At 39.9% G+C, this 19,326-nt stretch overlaps 1 protein-coding gene across 4 annotated transcripts in view; it reads right to left on the bottom strand.

The window, feature by feature from the left end:
- Nucleotides 1-19,326, bottom strand: part of LOC147178362 (synaptotagmin-2-like) — a 67,904-nt gene that overhangs the window by 30,608 nt on the left and 17,970 nt on the right. For 3 of the 4 annotated variants that reach the window (XM_086070054.1, XM_086070057.1, XM_086070056.1), the window contains one exon: nucleotides 9,309-9,376. The gene's annotated coding sequence lies outside the window, so the exon portion shown is untranslated. Of the gene's footprint in view, nucleotides 1-2,342; nucleotides 2,503-9,308; nucleotides 9,377-19,326 lie in introns of those variants that run through there. The other variant, XM_086070055.1, reaches the window with a different exon arrangement.

The raw sequence follows: 19,326 nt of genomic DNA, 5'->3' as shown, positions 1-19,326 counted from the left end.
GTGTGTTCGGAAATCCACTCTGATGCCCTAACAGAGAATGTTTGTGTTCAGAGAGGCAGAGCACTCTCCTGTCATTAATTTCTGAACACAGCCTATGTTATAAAAAAAATAAAAACAAATGCAGCTCGTGCTTTAGTTGTTTCCATCTGTACTATAGAGCGTATTTGTGGACGTACCCGTAGTCTACATATCTATGCTTGAGCCATCGCCGCTTTGCATATCACAAACACAAAAGTGGTAATAAGTCGCAGATGCGTACATATCTGTAAGTTGTAAATAAGGCTGCCTATAGTGGAAAAGACTTGCTTTGAAGAATATTTTTTTGCTGTTTAGGGGGCCCACTTTTATAGAAAGCAACTTTACTGAACATACTCAAAAATGACACGAGGCTCGGAGTATAGACAAGGAAGTAACACAGAAGTCTAGCATGCCAAACGTGTGAAACATACTAATCAGTCTTTAGTTCTGTGGGGGAATTATGTGAAAACCACCACAATATTATGCACATATTACATTGGAATGAAAGTACATATTACTCACAACCCATGTGATGCATCTCAATGTTTTCTCTAAACCCATTTACGGTATAATAACCCACTCTTGATTTTTGGATGATTAAAAAAAAAAAAAAAGCACGTTATTCTCAAGATACTACTTACTTTTTAATCAGCAGTGTGGCCATGATATTTCTTTACACCTTCATGTTTATTTAGTGTGTTTGGAAATGTTTTCCCTAACCCAGACAGTTTCTATCATCCCAGTCCCAATTATTATTTTTAAGGCTTTTATGAGACAAGCCAGCAGGCGTGCCTGGTTAGTGTTGTGCTGACTTTTTCCACCTCATGAATCTGAAAAAATAGCTAATCAGTTGTCACATACAAGACAAACTTGGATTTTGAATTTCATTTGTTTTGCTCTGAAGATGCGAGTGCTGACATTGCACCAGCACTGTCAGGAGGCTTGCTCCTGGTGACACATCTGACAGTTTGAGACCGAAGCGCCAACCAACCATCACGCAGGTTAAAGCAAAAACAGCAAGCAACATCTGGGCAAGTGGTTCCATGACGGCTCAAACGCCTAAACAATACCAAGAATGTAGAATAATTTAGCATATGCTCCTTTTCTTTCCTATTATATGGAGCAGACCACGCATTTGGGCTCCAGCTGACTTCTCCACGGGAGTCAATTGAAAACCGAAATAAGATTGGTGAACTTCAAAGCATCCTCGTTTTTCTGGCTTTGCACGAGAGACTCGGAGAGTATTTGTCAGTGTGAGAGCCACAGGATGCGGCAGCCTGCAGTTCACACTTAATGAGCCTGCCTGAATGTTTTACAGCCAGAGAGCTCAGCATCAAACGACCCTCTGCTCCTTGCTACTGCAGAGGTAAACATATCCTGTATGCACTAAAAATATCATCCTTTGTGCGATTATTTACAATGTTTCAGAAAGTTGAGTGATCATCTGACCACTCCAGATACCGCCCATTGAATGCTTCCCGACATTTTCACACAAGACATTCTGGGGCCAGATAAAACGTAAGTTATACTATATTTGAAAATGTTACGTCAAGATCTAAGTTACAATATTCTCTTTGAAGAAAAAATGGACCCACATTTGCTTCACAACCGCACACATTCCAACCCTCCAGGCTCTCAGTAACACTACATAGTTATTTATAGCAGTTGAGATTAATGTAGCAATGAATTTGAATTTAATTCACTAAAATCTCTTCTAATGACATGCCTAATGTGGAATTACAAGCAGCCCAAGATAGGCTTTGTCCTTGGTACTGTCACCTCAGTGCTGCCAGTGTTACATGTCCCATGAGAGACAGTGGGGGGAAACGAGCATCCTGCAGCACTTTATGAAAAGCCACCTCTCGTTCTCCCCTCCTCAGCACAACTGTCAGCCTCATGACTACTTACAAGAGTAAGATTCCCTGCTGTGTGTTTGGCTTCATAGTGGCAAAATACAGTCGTGATGGACTATTTTAGGGCCAGTTCTTTTGGCTCCACTTGTGTTGTTTCTCACTGATCAAGGCGGTTTTGCGAGATGCCGTAATTCCCCTGGTGACAAGCGAAGCATCTCTCAGCAGGACACTCGTGGAAAGAGGCGTGTCATCCGTCAAGTGTGCGAAACCAGACCGAGACCACTTTTCTTGTGTCAAGTTTGCATCGCATGCATGGGCAAGAAACGTACAGGATGAAGTCGAAAATGCAAAGATGTCGCCTATCATCCCCCAACAAGCAGGAGCATTAAAATCCCATAACTCTTAAGCCAGACTCCTAACAGAGAAAGTGTAGAAGCATATGCTGAGAAGCGAGTTGAAACACACCCTTACCAGCAATGCTGTGATTCCGTATTGCTGTTCTCCACAACAGGCTATCCCATTCACCAAAGAGGCACTTAGGCTTAATAATCAAATGCCTTATAAACGTCCCCAGACCGCTCTCCCATCAGTACCAGCAACTGCAATCCTCTTTGCACTGTTTCTGCTGCACCACTACTCTACCCCCCCCCCCAAGCACCAACCCACCCACACAGTCTTCTGACTACCCCCACCTCTGTTTCTTCCAGTCCCCTCCTCCTCTTTCTATCTCTTTCATGGATCCCCCACCCCCAACCCTCCCCGCCCCGCACTCTTTCCATCCCTCCCTGCACTCTAGTGCTCGGTACTCAGCTGATTTGCGATGCTGCTCACAAGGCGCTGTATGCAGCACTCTGCGTCCCAGTCCAACGCGTGCGAGCAAGCCAAATGCATCTCGTACATGCGCTACGGCCAGAGTGTTACTTGCTCTATCGTCATCAGTGCACTGAGAGCTGATGGGATGGCATCGGCATAAACAAACGAGCAGTTGCAAAGGAGTTCAAACCAACGACATGCTGAAGATGAGACCAGGAGATAATAGGATGAAGACGAGAAGAAGACAGTCATTTGCTGAATGCTTAGCACAGCATCCGTCGGCTGCGTGCTGTCTTTATACATTTATCTGTATTATGTGTTTGGACACGCACCACTCCCTCTGTCATCAGAGTTTCAGAGTTTGAACTCACAAGCACAGCACAAATATAAATACGGTAAATGGTGCATATAAAACCCGATTTTATTTGGAGGTTCAAACGACAAGCTTTTATCACAGTAATTTGCTCCCAAAAAAAGAAGAGGTTTTCGAATCTGGCTTGAAAATCCTAAAATCACCATAAATCCACTCAAACCCACTTGCTCAAAATGCCTTTTTTTCTATTGCAGTGGACAGGACACGTGACTGTATAAATCTGCTGGCTTAAAGACAAGACGTGACACACTCATTAGTTTAACACCAACGCTCAGCCAGACACTTTGGAGCCCTTTGGGTGGAACAGCTCGTGTGTCACCGAGAATTATCATTGTCCCTTAAGTGAATCACCTTGCTTATTGGCCAGAAATGGGCACTTGGACCAGAAATCAATACAATCGTAATCACTAAGAATGAAAAAAGCAGTAAGACACGGTGAGCTTTTTGTAACTTCCAAACATATGACCGCAAACAAGGAACCTCATTTTGTATCCTGCCAATAGGCCATACTGCCTTTCACAGAGGTATTAAATAATGCAACATTTCGGTTTGATAAAAACGGTTGGCTGGTTCTGCACAGGATCTTAGCTGTTCCCAGTATTGCACTCTCCTGTCAGATGCTGTTCCTGTTATCTGCTAGAGCCATCCACCCACCTTGGATGTTGCATGACCCAGTGCCCCGAACACTATACTGGCACCACTGCTGCCTTTACCTTCCACATTTTCTCTCGTGCTATCTTCAGTCCTTGGTATTTCTCCAGATTCTCGTGTTCCTTTTTCTGAATGTTGCTATCATTCAGTATTGCTACATCTATCACGACTGCTGTCTTCTGATGTTTATCCTCCATCACTCTGTCAGGCTAGTTGGCGAACACTTATTTGTCATTCTGGATCTTGAAGAAGTCATGTTCATTTCTCTACCGTAAACTTTCTTCAAAGGTATTTCAGTGAATTTGGCAATTGATGGAAGGTCCATCAATCCGTCACTGACGGACGCCTGTTTTGCTGGTGAATGACGGGAAACTTGGAAAAACAGAGGCATAAGCACCAATGGAAGCAGTACACTGTACAGGGCAAATGGCAGAGAGAGAAGTGTCATTGACAATGAACATAGGTGCACTTTATGGATGGCGTTTTGAATACCCGATTTATGCATGACAAGATCCTGACGCCCATAGTTGTGCCATTCATTCATGACCATCAACTGATGTTGCAGCACGATAATGCTGCAACACGAGGTGATGATAAAGCTTAAAATTTGCAGATATGAAAAACAAACTTTTTGCTGAAAACTAACGATCTCAAATTTACGCAGCAAAAATCTCAACACAAAAATCCAAGAAATAAACATCGTATTAGGCTTTTTACAAATATTCAGTATGCAAGCCCTTGGTTTCACAGCACACATCGAATGAGCATTCCATTTCTCGGCAAACTCGAACAAGCATGTCGGGATCGATGTTTATCAAGGCCTCAATTATCCGTGTCTTCAAATCATCGCATGCCATTTATGTATGTATGGTATGTCTGTCTAGTGGCTGCTTTGAAAATTCTGTCCGAAATTTACTTTGAACACATGTCCATTAGTTGTTTTTATCAATTTCCAAAACACTTCCTCCTTTCCAGTAAAATATATTTTAAGCAAATAAGAGGCAAACCGGGTGAAAATTGAATTTTACGCAAAAAGCTGAAACCATGATTTTGATGTAAACATAGTCTGGCAAAGAGATTTCACCTTTCCAACCAAACCAATTTTATCCTGCTATTTTTGCCAGTTTCCGAGATGTGAGATTTTGTAATGTGGCATATTGAGATGAAACACCCTATGCTGACTCATTTTCTGACCCTCCCAGACCATTCTAATACAGAAAAACTACTCATTTTAGAGTGGTCTTTTATAATGGGCAGTTAACTCATTCACTGCCAGCCTGCCAAAAATGGATTTTTGACGTCTATAGCCGTCACTGGCACTGAATGAGTTAGGACACAGCTGTGCAATAATCATGCTGTTTAATCAGTGCCATCATATGTCAAAACCTGTACGGTGTCTGAATTATCTTGTCAAAGGAAATGGGCTCACTAACAGATTGAAACAGCTCCGTGAATATTATTTGAAAGAAATTCACTGTTTGTGTACATAGGAAAAGTCTTTAAATTCAGCTTGTGAAAAATGGGAGAGAGTGTTACGTATATATTTTTGTTCAGTGTATGGAAGCTAGTAAATTGGTTGTATGAGTTTGCGCACTTGCCTGTGCATAGCAAAGATCTCGCTCTCTTGTAGCCTGAACACAAGCAGACACTGTAGGTCTGTCCAGGAAAGATGATATTGATCCAAGCAAAATCCAGGGTGTGCTGGGTAAACCCAAGCGGATCAGCAGTGTCGCATTTCCCAGGAGACATAACCCTAACTCATAGACTGACAGTGATACTGCATGTCATGACCGGTCTGAAGGTCCCCACTATAGATCTGTACCACTGATTTTGTCTGCTACGGGAAGCAAATAATCTTACAACCATGTGTGTAATTTTATCGCGTGAGCAGTTAGGGAAACTCACGTTAAACGAAGCGGGCCGAGCCTCCAGAGGTTCAGAGCAAGTTAGAATACATATTTCATAAGGCACATGTGTTGTGAAGACTAATCACGTGGAGCTCACATCAAATGGAATGCCGTGACATTTGCCAAACATTACATACAATATCACATGCTTCTGCTGTGATGTGTTTAAACCTATAACCCGGGTGAGAGGGTTCTTATGTGGCATAAACCTTCACAACCGAAATTGAAAAGAGAATCGAGCAGGAGGAATGGCAGAGAGAAAATGTATTATTTGTGCTGTGATAAAATACACAGAGACAGACGAGAGAATCTACTGTTATCGACTCAACTCTCAAGCTTGATTCTCTAAATATGAAGCAGTGGAGCATTGTTGCAGCTGGAAATCTTTTGCGAATGCTACACTTGGGTATGTGAGCCAGATATCAATAGTGGATTAGATGTGGCTCTCTGCGTGCGCTGGTACTAAAGATGTGAGAAGGTGCAACAATGCAGTACTTTGGTTGTGATGGCCCATTTTTTTTATCTGGAATAGTGAGTGGAAAACATTCTGCTATGGACTCCTGTTATTTTAATGTACTACCTCACTGCCGCTATGCTTGATATGGAAACTCATTGGAAAATGTACACATTGTACGTATCTTTAGTTTTACATGTTATTATAATACTAAAACAGAAAATGAAGGCATAGTGAAGATTCAATCGTGGCCTGTCTACCAGAAGTACGGGGCGACGTTTACAATTTAGGTGAAAGTCTAAGAATTTATTTCCAACGTTCTTTCGTCCCCCTTTGAACACGTGCTGTCATGGTCGTGCAGCTTCCGGTTTGTGGATTATTTTTTTTTGGTCCAATCAAATTTCAGCTTCGATGTGTTGCCATGTCAAGGCCTTCAGAATCCCTACTGGTTGCATCGACCACATACACACACACACACACACACACAGCACACAGGTTTGTTTTACTATCTTTTTAGGGCCATCTCATTGACATAATGCATTTCCTAGCCCCTTCCCCTAACCCCAACCATCAAAAATGATTGCCTACTCTTATTCCTTACCCTAACTTCAATCATAACCCAATTCAAACCTAAACTCTAAAACCAAGTCTTGACCCTCAAAAAGAGGTCTAAACTTGTGGGGCCCCACATGGATGGGTGGGCCCAACAACTCTGTGAAATCTCATAATGTTGGCCCCACTATGTTACAAAAACAAGACCCCACACACACACATACATACCGCTAAAATGGCTGTTGTTTTTTAATCAATCAGATTTTAGATTCAACACTGAATAATGTCAGTATTCTTCTGTCCTCTGACTGGTTCAGCTAAATAGACTGCCATGTTTAGCCCTTAGCCATCTAAGATTGATTTACAACAATGTCAGATCATGATTAAAAATTCATTTTCTAGGCGTACTCACTCTTAATCGGTCATTCTTAAGTCTGTGATATATTTTGAAATGTTATAGTTGAGATAATTTTTTATTTAAATGAGCTGGTATGTGTATACTGTATATCCCTGGCATCAAAGAGAGCAAGCCATTTTTAACACTTTAGATTGGTCAATAATTCGTAAAAATTACATCCACACGTGTGGACTGACCAAAAGTATAGATTTTTGAAAAAATATTACATTTGCCAAATTGTGACTTATGAGTTTTCGCCCCAATGCCAGTGATATGCTTTTGCAAGGGTGTCACTCATAAAGCAAAGAGAAAAGAAGAGCAAAATGAAATTCGAGCAGGAAGGTCACGTTTCAATTTTTTAAAATTATTTGGTAAAAATGTGCCTAAAAATGGGAAGCTATCAGGTTAATCCGATTATCTATTATGATTTCTTTATGGGAGCAAAAGTCATTGAAAATCTTCTCAAGGAAATCATGTTTGAGCTCAGAGGGTCCACTGCACAGTGTTTGATTTACAAGTTTAATTCACTACGTGATCACACTCATAATTTGTTTGTTTTTTCGGATTTGAAATCAGTATTCCTCAGTGCAATGATTTGAAGAAAAGAAAAAATTGCGTTCTGTGTAGCACTGCTTTGACATTTTCATCGTACAGGAAGAGGCAAAATGGCTGCCCCTTTTGTAATTGGTATATTGAGTTATCAAAGCCTTGAGGTCTACAGAACACACTTTCCGTCCCCTGTCTGTAATCCTGGGGCAGGATGAATTTGGAAATCTCAAAACAAGAGGATTAGGATTATTCTGATACAAACCAGCAAATTTTTGAAATATCGTGATAGAATTCATCTGGATTTAAATGTTTGAAATACTGGGCCCTGATGACAATACAACTGCAAGACCGATGCTGTTTTTCACCAAGAGTAACCCCAGGCATGCAAATTCATTCAGTAGAAGTATCCATGATCAATGTTAACAATAAGAAAAAGGCACATTAGGCTGAAATGTGGCAAATGACTATAGTAGCAGTGCAGAGTCCATCTTTCCTGGCATAGCAGCTGTCCGCTGGGGTTTATTGGCTTGCAGTTACCCAATTCCATCACTCATGTAATGACTTTGATTAATCAACTTGAATGCAGGTGATGCAGGAAATACGCACACAATCTAGGCAACCTTACGGTAAACTACACTTGTCCACAGTGCAGCCGGCCGCACCTCCATCATCCCTGTGCCTCCCATGGTCATTGCCAACTAATGCCAGGACTGGACTGGGACAAGAAAAATGGGGCCTGGTATTTTTGGCTCAGTCCGGTCCCTCATAATCAACGGAGAACAACCGATTAGTGATTTATATATATTATGTGTTCCCTGAAGGAATGTTTTGTATTGTTATCCCGGCCTGGCTGGATTCACCAACTATAGATTTATAAAGTCGTCAATTGAAAACTTGCTTTAATTAAAATTAAAATTAAAATTAAAATTAAAATTAAAATTAAAATTAAAATTAAAATTAAAATTAAAATTATAAAAAAAATATAATAATTAAATAATAATAATAATAATATACAGGAAGAACAATGTAGTACGCTTCAGATTTGATTTGGGTAATAATATATTGTTATCAGCATAAAAGTTTATAAATGAAAGTCTCACCATTTTGTATGGGTCAAAGTTTTCCTGTGGCATATAGGACCACAGCAAATTAGGAAATTAGATTGCATCTGTGCATAGGAGTGCGGAATATGGGAAGAGGGTCAAATGCTGTCATGGGAGAGCACTGCTCACTTCCGTCTGTGAGTCAGCTCTGTACACTCAAGGGCATCACAAACGAATCTGTTGGAAGTATAAATAGATACTTAAGAAAAGAATGTCTAGAGATTAAAAAAAGTCAATAGATTTTTTTATTTTATTTAGGCACCTTCTGTGCATTAGAATGATACAGGATTGCCAAAAATAAAACACACACACGATGGTGAGTAAGCCACTCGGGCCATGCTTTTAGTGGACACTCAGAAATGCGGGCCGGGTCTTTGCAACGACCAAGATGGATGATATTCTTTCCACAGAGGATGGAGGCTTGTAACAATGCGCAGTGATGTGTGCCCTCATAAAGAGGACGGTCACAGCAATGACACTGGACTGCTATGATGAAGTGGAGACTATCCCCTTCCTCCCCCCACACTACTTCTCTCGCAACCTTTAAATTGGCATGCTACACAGTGTTGTCAACGAGCGTGCCACGCAGAGGTTCCATGCGGTCACGCACACAGGATGTGTGCTAGTGGGACACTTACAGCCAAATGTTGAATCTTGAACGAGTGGCTGGAGGTATTCACAGTGAAAAAGCTGCCAGTCCGATATCCTGCAAAGGAAAGACACAAGAACATTCATGTCAGACGAAAAGGAGCAGTTTTATATTTAAAAAGTGCATGTCATACACATGCATGGGCATCACAAATGTCCTCACATTTACTTATAAAGTCATCCAAATGTCAAAAACAAAAATCCACCAATTGATTTGCTGCTTCCTTTGGGATTAAATTTAAATCCTCTGGCTTTTCTACCAGTTTAATTGTACCTGCTCATTCTTACATATAATCATGCTGACACAAAACCCAATTAGCAGCTACAGAAACCTACTTTAACCTCACTGTCAGAATTAAACAATTGTTAACATTAACGTTCACTCAAGCTTTCCTGAATTAAAGATTTTTTTTAAAAGCCTTTCCATTTGCACAGCAGAACCTCCACACAGCAGAAATAATTAGCACCAGGAACTAAATATTGATAGCTGTGTCATTCTCTCCAAAATAAAGCCATGAATCACAAAGCTACATGGCGAGTGAGTTAGTACTGACTGCTATCAATTAAAGTGCTGCTCACCAGTAAGTCAATTGATTTCACGTTAATGCATTCTTAATGACTATAGTGAACCTCGCATATTCACCATTTGTCATTTGCAAATTCTCCTATTCACGGATTCGTTTTTAACACATCCTTCATTATTTGCAAAAAAAAAATTTCTAGGCAGAATGTTTTTTTCTTGTTTGTTTTTTGCCAAGCCTTGTCTCTAGTATACATCACATTTATTGTAGCATATTCTTGGACAATAACAAGTTGAGAAACGTCGGTCGATCAAAAGCCTCTTTAATTGACACAACAAGTTCTGTCGGCTGTAGCCACGGCAAAAAACATCAAACTAATTGTCCGCTGAATCTTCTGATTTCAGCCTGTGGAACACACACACACACACTTGTACTTATATAATTGTGAGGACATCCATAGACATAATGCATTTCCTAGCCCCTTCACCTAACCCCAACCACCAAAACGATTGCCTACCCCCCATTCCTTACCCTAACCTCAACCATAACCCAATTCAAACCTAAACTCTAAAACCAAGTCTTGACCCTCAAAAAGAGGTCTTGAGTTGTGAGGACCGGCCAAAATGTCCTCAATCTGTTGGTTAAAGACGTATTTTGGTCCTCACAATGTACACACACACACAATAGCTCCACATGCTGCTCATCCCACAACTCGCTCACCCAATCACAAATCTAACAGCAGCAGCAATGTATATTTGTGATTGGCAGTTACAATCGTGAAGATGTTGGCGCCTATGTCTGCTGCGGTTGCTTTGGTTTACGTTTGCTTCACCCGTTACCACTAAAGACAGCATCAAAATCTGTGAAATTCGTAACATCCCCACGTGTTGCCAACTCCCCAGTAAGGAAAGTAGCTGTCCTAAAAGTCGCTAAATGATGGCATTGCCTAATTTGCATAATTGGCAATTTGCATGTAATAGTAATGGATGCAAGAGATGAATAACATTGTGGGAGAGGCACAGAGTGAGTTAAAAAAAAACACACCCTAAAGAACACCAGAAAAAAATCACCAGTTGCTTTTGACAAAAAAAAGTCACCAGATTTAGCAAGAAAGTCGCCAAGTTGGCAACACTGCTTAAATGCTTAAACTGCTAAATGATGGAGCTTGAGCTGTTCATGATGATAATAATAATGTTTCTTTTCAACTTGTTTGACCGCAGTGATGTCCTCTCAACCTTACTCCAGGATTACCAGGAAGAATATTCCCAAAATGCTGCATAGAAAGAATTTCTCAACATGTTTAAAACATGTTTCTAACTGTCTGAGCGTGAGCTTTGTTCATTTTGCTTCAGCTATAGCTCACTGGACCACCAAATGATATGACACATCTTTTAAGATGCTAACAACATAATGACAAAGTGCCCAGAGGCTATACAGTGGTGGTAAATGTGATTGTGTGTGACTGTTTGCTGCCAGGAGGAGGAAATTGTGTTTTATGACGAACCAATTCAACTGTTTCTCTGCAGAACCTTGGCCCTATTTTTTTTTTTTACATTGCAAAGCCATCAATTTCATGACTCACTGGGCTTAATTGCTTTATTGTAATTGTCACTTGAAATACATCCAAGGGGGTAGATAATTAAGTTAAATGTGTGCATGCCAAGAGAAGGAATCAGTTTGCACTATTGAAAACGATCAATTGCCTGAAGAATGTTTATCTGTTGTTTTCTTTATCTGATGCCAACGTGCATGGCAGACAACTGAGAATGCAGTGGCCCAAAAAAGAATGAAGAAAATGACCGACCTTAGTAAAGCATTCAAGTATGGTCGGCCAGGAAGGCAGATGAGGCTGACAAAACCATGTAAAGTGAATTATTATACCATGAAGACATACCAAACCAAGCATTTGCTGTAAACAAAAGATTAAATGGACAGTCCGACATGGGACAATTGTGTAAGAGAGACAGAACAACATAAGATGGAGGCAAATGAGCTTCTGGGAGAATTGCAGCTGCATGATAACTTCACTGTGATCACCGGAGGTTGTGGAAGAAAAACTACACAGCAATCTATTTATAGAGCATTAGTGAGATAGAGAGAAGCAGTCAGGGGCATTGTTGTTTGATATTGCGGCATCATTTTCTTATAGTGGACACTGGCAGTAATAGTCTGCGAGTAGATAAAATGACAGTAGAAACAAAAGGTAATGATCCTTGGGGGATCATACTGAGGCTGAAAGCAACATTGTTAAAAATACTCAACACAATTCCTAGAGATTGCTTTTTATTCACGGTGGATATGGTGGCTAAGACTACCATACAAACTTAAGGCACGTGTGGCTCCTATATGTGAAATACTCGCAGTACTCCGGAGAAATGCTGTGAAAATGTCAGCGGGAGTTGTTTGCATCCAGCTGAGCGTCAGCTGTGGCAGCAGTTTGAACGCTCCTTCACACTGCAGCACTGACAATGACAATGAGTGGTGCCATTTTTTTTAATCAAAAGGGCAAACAGAAAACAATGATTACAAACAATGTTTTTGATTAAATGCCTGTCACGAACACAAATAATTATCATAACAGATGTTTTAATACGTCTCGTGTATAATATGGTAATGAACCTATTTTACATAATGAAAAAGACACAAAGACACGTATTGGAAGATTGTAAATTGGCTTCATGACAGGGGCGACAGGCTCCGATTTGCTGATTCTCAGATACAATCAGGTAAAATGGAATTGCTTGGGTAACATAATTGGATCGTTCCCCTACCTATTTGTGATGCCAAAGGACTGAGCAATTTACTGGAGAAAGCAAATGAAATTTAATGAAGGCTCTCGATAGCCATAACAAGTCCTTGTTTGAAGGACCTCCAAATGAACACTGCAAAGCGAAAGCACAAGGTCAAGACAAGTACTTGTAAAACCATTCATCCACGTGTAAAATCCTTGTTGATTAATCATCAAAGTGTCTCCGATCGACAAGATATCATGTCATTTTCTAATAATCAGATCTCTAATCTGCCGAATGCTTTGTAGGCCAACTGATGATAAATGAAACTGTATCACATATATGCATTTATAGCACATTATGCACACACAGAATCAGCTCGGATTTCAGAGATAGCAGCTAGGTCATCGCCATGGCAACCCGAGGTCAGCTACTTTCGTAAGTCTGTAACAGCTGCCCACAACCGCCGGGCCGTGGACCGGTACCAGTCCGGGAGCCAGTAGGTACCAAGCCGCATAAAAAGACTGAACACAAATATTTTATTGTTCAGCAAAGTCTGAAAGTAGTTCTATTTGGTACAATCAGGTGCATATGCCTGTGTAGCGATAGAAAGACTCAAATAAAAGCAAAAGTGAAAACCCCAAGGAAAATGGAAAAAAGGGGAAACGTTTGGCAAAGAGGTGAGTCAAATACAGCACCGAACAGTTCTTGTTGCAGTGTTGAGTCGCTGTCCATCTTTATGTCATCTGAAACTACGCTATGCAAATTTAGACAACTATACATCAGCAAATATGGTCATGCTGTACCTCCCCCAAAAAGGTGCGACCAAAACCTGAAAAAGTTTGTCGCACCAGTGCTACCACGGGGAGACTGGACCTAGCGTAAGTGACACACTTTGGGTGTCATTGTCTTCCATTACCGCAAGATGGGACAAGCTCATTGAGGAGAATCAAGCGCAGGGCTCCCACTAATTACAACTACTATTGGTACATTCAGCGTAATGGTGAGTTGCCTATAATGTTGATGGGCCAGCCAGGAGATGTTTTGTGGTGGGTTAGCAGAAGTGTTACAGTTAACATTACCATTGAGTGCTTGCAATGATCCTATCCACTAGTTTAGTGATGCAGTTACCATGGTTAAGTATTTATTTCCCTACCAAAAACAAATAATATTAGTCAGAGGCACAAAATGTACTCCTTGAATTAGATTATTTTACTTCTTGGCTCATTCAGAGGTTTAGCATAAAAAATCTGTTTACTTTGGACAAGAACTGGTTATATACAGAATCTTCAGACATGAATATTTTAGTTTTAGCCATTGCAAAATGTCTTCCACATTCACCATTCAACTGAGGCAACAACCTTTTGAAGGTATAAAAAAAAAAGGTGGACTTTTTTGCTCAGGGAGTTCTTTCATCGACACAATAAACATTTGGCTTGGCTGCATTAACTTTTTTTTCTGTTGCTAATGTGAGTGCTAGTGTAAGTTTGTTTTTGTCACCACGCTTCAAATGGCAGGGCTTCTCCATTCTTCACCAAGATTACTGTTCAGCTTCTCTGCCAGCACTTGAATTACTTGATCCCCTCAGGACCCCGCGTTGTCTTTTTCTCTTTCTCTGGTTCTGTCTGCGTCTGTCTCCACGACACGTGGCTCTCCATGACAGTTTCTCCCACTCAGGCAGGGAAACGGATTTGTGTGGGGGGTGAAGGGGAGACCACAGGAGACTAGTGGGGCTTGCTGAGTTGAGTCAGGTGCTGTGCTAAAGCATGGCATACGAGCACTCGGATATGTGCACGTGTGCGAGTGGGTGCTTTCCAAATGGGAGGGATGTGGCCCAATTTTAATCTCTCTATTGTGATGATGATGGGTTAGAGGGGGGAAAAAAGGAACGTGCCTGCTGAAATCCCACTGGCAGTGCTGCAATGCAGGGGTTTAACATAGAGCCAGGAGGCAGGCGAACACATTTAAGAAGGAGCCCTCTGATACACACGCAGTTTACAGACACTCACAAAGATGGACACAAGAAAAAGCTGATTTGTTCTGCGATGGCTGTTGAAAGTTGGGTTGAGAGTGATCTCATGCGCAAAAGGCAGCCTAATCAAACCAACCCACACATTTAGAGATAAAAACCATAAACAAACACTCAGAAGTGAGAAATCTTAAGCTAACATCTAATTGTATTGTTAGCCTGTACCGTCTCCCAGAGTGTCGTGCGCGAGCTAAAGAGCATAATGGTGGTTGCCAACATGACAGATTGTTGACTGTGGGAGTCTTTTACAGTCAGCACAAACCAGCAATTGATGACACTTCTTTTACACGCTGATACACACAGCAGTGACACAAGAGATAAACAGTCTTAAAGAGCACTCGCCTGACTTGCACACATAGTACAGTGGCTACAACTACTAAATCTGCATACATTTCCATGATAGTGTTTAATGTGATTTTATCATCAATTTATCCCAATCCAGTTCAAATGAACATAGTGAGAATATTAACTACTACTTTCATTACAAACACTCCCTGTATGTCAATATTGTGCTATTACCAGGCTTGGGGAGTAACGGAATACATGTACCTCCATTATGTAATCAGATTACAAAAATGTAACTGTATTCCATTACAGTTACAGGAAAAAACATGTAATCAGATTACAGGTACATTTATTAAAAATGTGGATTACTTCGAGGGGTTACAATTTCTACGATGAGAGATAGAGTGCGAAAGAGGGCAAGAGAGAGAGAGAGAGAGAGAAGGACAGAGCGAGAGAGCGAGAGAGAGACAGAGAGAGAGAGAGAGAGAGACCGAGCGACAGAGCGAGAGAAAGCACGTGAACACCCGCGCGAGTGGGACCGTTGCTAAATGTCGGGGAGGTGGGAACGAACGAACTGACTAGTCGTGTCCTCCACACGCGGGCAGTTTGAAAAAGCTTCACGGACGGGAGGAGGAAATGGCGACCGGTATTCACTGGAACTTACTGGGAGCGAAAATTTGAGCTGAGAGTCCAGCGGCATGCTACGCGCTGTAGCTTCTTGCTAGCTAGATCGCTAGCCTACAACCATAATGTGAGTTACACCTTCCAAACAAATCTTCCTCCCACCAATTTACTCTTTAAACATCATACACAACATATACACGGCTGAACTTGTGACTGAGATAAAAGTTAATTTTGCAGTTGATGTCACACATCGTCATCCTCATTGTATGACTATCTATCTATCTATCTATCTATCTATCTATCTATCTATCTATCTATCTATCTATCTATCTATCTATCTATCTATCTATCTATCTATCTATCTATCTATCTATCTATCTATCTATCTATCCATCCATCCATCCATCCATCCATCCATCCATCCATCTATCTATCTATCTATCTATCTATCTATCTATCTATCTATCTATCTATCTATCTATCTATCTGTGAGGTGTGGTTGCTTTCAGGGACAGTTCGAAAACAGCATATGGCCTTCAATCAATCAATCAATCAATCAATCAATAGCCTACATGCTTTTTAATTACACAAGGCTTTTTACTATTTGTAGGCTGCCCGGGTCCCTATCACCCGCAAATAGCAGGGGCACATTGTATAGAATATATATTGTGGTGATATTTATTTTTATGTTGTCTTCATGAGCATACTCAATATTGGAGTAATCCAAAAGTAATCCAGTTACATTACTTGCATATTATGGTACTTGGATTACGTTACTAACTACATTTTTTAGCAGGTAACTTGTAACTGTAACGAATTACATTTTAAAAGTAACCCTCCCAGCCCTGGCCATTACCAAGTCCATGTGTCTTTCACCAAGACAAATAAATGGAGTTTGTAAAGTACAGAAATGTCAAACACTAACAGTCATCCTTGCTATTCTACACCCGACAAGATGATCTTATTCAGGTTAAGATGATCACTATCTCCTTCATTAAAATCGGAATACAGTACTGCTCTTCCTACAAGTGTAATCTCATCAGTTGGGATGGGAAGTGAAAACGGATTCTTCTTACTGGTATCCTGGAATTTGATTCCTAGGCATCGTTTGATTGTTTCAGTTTAGACGTAGCCTCAGTGAGAGTCGTCATCGCTGTTTTCTCAAGTAACGATACGTACAGAGGTGACCAACAAAATTACAGGCAACATTACAGAAGTCATTAATGTAACTCCAGAGGAGGGCTGAGGGGAGGTTTATGTGTATTATAACGTTGGAAAATTAACGACTCAAAATGTCTCCCGTTTGACTTGAACTCTCGATGTACTATATATATTAAAAATTAAACTCTTTTACAGATGACATGTTTTTTTTATTTTAGTTCATGTGAGTCATGACTTCATGGCAAAGAAAACAATGGAAAGAAAATTTAATTTAACGATAAAGGCCAACAGAGGGCTCCACAATGTTTTGTCTGTAACTTCACTCGTTATCTTGGCTATCTAAGACTCAAACTGATGCCATCATGAAACCCATTTCCCACTCCTACCCATAAGTATTTAGGTTTACTGTGCATCAAATAGTTGTTCATGTAAGGCCTTTGTGAAATCATCATGGCTGCCATCTGTGAATCACATTTATGACACTTGTGAAAAGCATGAATAGCTTCTCACACTTCAGCATTGGCCACCACTGCTTTATTCATAACATCACCAACAACATGCTGTTATTATGATGGCCTGCAGGAAGAAGATGTATCCTATAAGATATATTTTAAGAGATTTCGAGCTTTTGGAAAATTGTGAGCATCCCACATCAGGCCGAGAAGTGAATCCAACCAGAGAAATATCAAAGTGAAACTTAAGAAGACCAAAGTGAGTTAACTGGCACAGCAAAGACTAACAAAATTCTCACATTTTTATTTTCGCATTGGAACACTACAGTTTATAATATAAGTGAGTAGAGCCCAAAAGCCTTTCAGAGTCCCACAAATACGGGGTATGGATTTCAAACGGTATTTGTCAATGTCGACACAGAATATTACTATATATATATTATATTATATTATATTATATTATATTATATTATATTATATTATATTATATTATATTATATTATATTATATTATATTATATAGGGGTGTGCCCAAAAAATTAATTCTCATAAGAATTGCAATTCTCATTTAGTACGATTCAGAATTGATTTTAAATGTCCCAAAATCGATTGTATTCAACGTGGAGCCGTTCTTTTGAGTGATAAAAGTGCCGCGGGTAGTGCGTTAATTAGCATTAGCGAGTCAGACTGGAGTAGAGCATTACAATTCCTTGCGAATCGAATTGCAGACCCAAAGTTCTGAATCGAATCGTGAGACATTCAAAGATTCCCACCCCGAATATTATATATATGTTATATATAATATATACTATATTTGACCAAATTCCTTTAATATAATTTTAATTTTAATCTAAATGTCACAAAAATAGATTTGAAAATACAGTGTAGATAGATTTAAAAATCTAATTAATAAGAATCCAACAAGGAATGAGCCTAATCATCATTAAAATTCAGAAAATTGTTCTTCACTGAGAAATTAATAACAAGCTTATTTTTCAAAGGGTGTGTACTTTTGCAATTTTCATTTATCGGGGTCAGGAGTGACTGTCTTCCTTCAGCTACCTGCTGTGTTTGTATGCAAAAATAAAATCCTGCCAATGCGCAAATTTACCCGCTTTTGCTTTTCTGTAGCATTGCAAAAATATAAAATAAACAGCAAAATATTGCAAAGTGGTAGGGCTGGGCGATATGGCCAAAAAATAAAATCGCGATTTTTGCAGTCATTTAGGACGATTACGATTTTAATCTATTTTAATCTAATAAACCCAACAAACATTTATTTTAAGGTTTCATTTATTCAAAAATAATTCCCGTGCAAAATGTTCAGACAACAATAATGTTTACTGATTTTGAATCAGTTTTATCATAAAATTTGCATTCATAGTTTGTGCTTAAATGCCAAGGTTAAGTAGTAGGTAGCTATTGTAAACATGTCTTGTAAACCACCCATCGAGCATTCTGCCACATGTGCAAAATGACGACTCAATTACATAAACTCACATGGTCTACTGTATATGTAGGGCAGCTATATCTCTACCAAGTTGTTTAAGTCAATACAGTTTGTATTTCATTCTTTGTACATTGTTGAGCTAACTGGCACCTAATGGTTGTCAACCTTGCCTTTTTTTTCCCCCTCAAGATTTTTCCTAAAAGGAAGCCGTTTTCTGAAACAAACCACTTGGTTCAACTTATGATATCGTACAATAAATTACAAGAGGGATAACAAAAGAACCACGGTAACTCTTTGTATAGTGACATGCAAGTCTTCAAAATAACAGTGCTTCATAACAGGGCTCCATCTTGGCATGAAACCATAGAAGTACAGTGGTACCTCGGAGTTTGAACATAATTCGTGCCTGCAAAGTGTTCAAAGTCCGAATAGTTCAAACTCCGAAAAAATTATTCCCATAGGAAATAATGTAAATGCAATTAATCCCTTCCCAAGCTCCAAAAACAGAAAATTCCCATTTTAATTGCTATTTATGTTTTATACATTTACAGTACAGTACAGTATTTAAACAATAAAAAGACCTTACCTTTTTTGTTGTGGTGTGACGGCATCAGTGGATGATAAATGCTATGTTAATGCTAGCTTTAGTTCAGTGCTGAGTTTGTGTATTTTACATTGGGCATATTGTTAAGCGGTCCTTGGGTGCATTGTTTAACGTCAGGCACGTTGTTGAACAGCTAAGGGGGGTCCTCGTGCCA

Source organism: Leptonotus elevatus, chromosome 2, assembly GCF_054856555.1.
Source record: "Leptonotus elevatus isolate MCC_2025b chromosome 2, RoL_Lele_1.0, whole genome shotgun sequence".
Taxonomy (NCBI): Eukaryota; Metazoa; Chordata; class Actinopteri; order Syngnathiformes; family Syngnathidae; genus Leptonotus; species Leptonotus elevatus.
This window is presented reverse-complemented; position numbering and strand designations above follow the sequence as displayed.